Source organism: Galeopterus variegatus, unplaced genomic scaffold, assembly GCF_000696425.1.
Source record: "Galeopterus variegatus unplaced genomic scaffold, G_variegatus-3.0.2 Scaffold421, whole genome shotgun sequence".
Lineage (NCBI taxonomy): Eukaryota > Metazoa > Chordata > Mammalia > Dermoptera > Cynocephalidae > Galeopterus > Galeopterus variegatus.
The window spans coordinates 657140-659941 of NW_007726532.1; positions in this window are offsets into that span (position 1 = coordinate 657140).

Here is a 2802-nt window from a genome sequence, read left to right on the forward strand (position 1 = left end):
GGGGTGGGACTTCAGAGAAAAGTACTCTTTAAACAGATAAGAACTCTCAGTGAAAGTAGTAGTTAAGCTAAGACCACTGAAGGGTTCCAAGCAGGGGAATTAGATTGACACTAATTTATTGAGAAGAGGGCTTGTGTGCACACAACACATGCTTTTACTATTATTATGCTTTGAACAAAGGTAGGGTAGAAATGCTTTTACAGTTCTCCAGGTGAGGTTAAGGGGAGGGATGTGTAAGGGTGGGGGAGGGAAGGGAGCTGAGTCAGAAGTTCTCGAATATTCTTGCAGGCCACTCAGAATAGAGTTTGCATGATGATCCATTAGACCTTTTACCTCTAAGACACAGATAAATTAAGAACTCCTCTTCCAAGAGAAATGACAGGACTTTGACATTTATGTTTGAACCTGGATGCTGGGACTAAAAATTCTTGGACACAATGGGGGCTGTCGAGGCTGGCTGCACTGCACTCTCAGGTAAGAAGGGGCTGCAGGAAACCTGCTTTTCAGTGGGTGAGCAGAGCAATCTCGTGTGAGACTTTGGGTGGTGACCCACAGATGTCCTCTGATTTGGGAACTTGCCCCAAATTCCTTCAAAACAAGGGGCTTTAGAAACTAAGAAAGTCAGGTGCCATTTGGGAACCCATAAATTGTAAAGTCTGGAAATCTGTGGCTGAGGTTCCTTTCAGCACTTGAGCCCATCATTTCTTGAACCCTTTTCTCATGGTCCAACACGGCTGCTAGAGAGTCATCATACCATCTTCCCGGGAAGCAGAGTGGAGGACGGAAAATGAGGAGTGCATCCTTCCCTTTAAGATGCCTTCTGGGAAATTCTTCCTGACACACCTGCTTCCATTTTATTGCCCAGAACTTCAGTAACATGGCCACTCCTCGTTTCAGGGGAGATTCTGGGGAAGGGTCTTTTCTTCCAGATAGCAATGTGCCCAGATAACAGGCTGGGTTCTATTCCTCAGGAGAAAGGGGAGAATGACTGTCGACGTAGGGACACCCTGCAATGCCCCTTCTCCATTTCTCCAGGGACAAATCCTTTTAAGATGGAACTTAAATATGAATCTGCCTCTGTGGCATGTTCCTTGATTTCTCTAAGCCCATTAATCCTTCCCTTCTCTGTGCACACCTGACCCTTAGTATTCACCTCTGTTAGGAAAGTTGTCATATTTCACTGTAACGGATGTTTTGTTGTGTGAGACTTGCCTCCTTTGATCAACTCCAGGTCAAGGACTCGGTCTTAGTCGTTGTCCCACTGCCTCCTTGTTTTGTTCAGTGTCCTCCCTGCCAGGGTCCCACAACGGATGTTTTGTTGTGTGAGACTTGCCTCCTTTGATCAACTCCAGGACTCAACTCCAGGTCAAGGACTCAGTCTTAGTCGTTGTCCCACTGCCTCCTTGTTTTGTTCAGTGTCCTCCCTGCCAGGGTCCCACAGTCACATGACCCACTCCCTGAGAAATTTCTCAGGGAGTCTGTGCCCAGCTATGATCACCTGATTGGCGCTTGGACTCTGCTGTGGTAGAGAAAAAAATAGATGCTGTTGCTGCCCTGACAGCAAGCAAAGTGGTGTTTTGTGTGTTTGTTTTTTTTTAAGAGTGATTAAAAAAAGCAGTTTACCCAATAGTTGCATGGAGACAGTCGGTGATTGGACACTGGGAAGTGATTCCACAGTTGGCCCTTGTGTAGGTGATTTCAGCTGAAGGAATTATTTAGGGAGCCAACCTTCCTCACAGGTTGGACTGGGGTAGGGCTCTTGGAACTTGGAGTTCCTGGCTGCAGGCCTGGAGAGCCTTCCACCCTGGGACTCTCATCTTCTCTTACTTTCCCTACCCCAGCAAACAGTCAGAGAAGTCCAGCTAATTCCCACTTTTTAGTATGAGAGAAAGATTAGAGTATTTCCAATAACAGCGTATCTAAAAAGAAAAAGCACTGAAGAATTTTATTATAATGGTCACCTGTATGAGTTTTTGTTAGGTAGGTATTTTTATTTTTATTTTTTGGTAGCTGGCTTGTACAGATATCGAACCCTGGACCTTGGTATTATCAGCACCACGCTCTAACCAACAGAGCTAACCAGCTAGCTTAGATAAGTATTTTTAAAGGGAAAAACCCTCACATAAACTAATGACCAATAGCTGGTATTAATAAGTAACTATGACTGTGACTTTTAATTATCATGACCCAATGGGGTCATGACACTGAGACATAGCATCCTCTCCACCCGTCCGAGGGAAAGTTTTAAAAAGTTCCTTGAGGAGCTGAATGTTGTCATCAGCCAACAGATGTGGTTGCCTCATGTTTCCAAAGGGACCTTACAAGATGTCATAAATAGGAGGGGTCGGTGACACGTAGAAGCCTGATTCATCATATTGCAAGAGTAGATTGTGATGACGTAAAGGGATAAAGTGGCTAGTTCAGTGCCAAATAAATTAAAAAAAAATAACAACAGCAAATACACTTTTTGAGCACTTATCCTATCAGTGCTAGTCAAGGTGCTTGTTTGAGTTACTAAGATGATAAATATAGGGCAAAAAAATACAGCTGTCCCCCCCACAAAAGAAAGCAAAATAGACTAGTAGAGGTGGTCGCCTCCTGTTCTTGCTCTAGGCTCCACTTGGCTTTGTGCTTATTAACCGGTCTGATTTCCCCAGATCTTTCTGCATTGTCCTCTCCACAATGCAGCAGCCTCAGTCTTTCCTCGTGTCCTTCCATCATGCACACCCCCACCGCCACACCACTTTTTTGTAAAGTCCCACATCTACTCTGTAATAGGAAATAGAAAACATCTTTTTATCT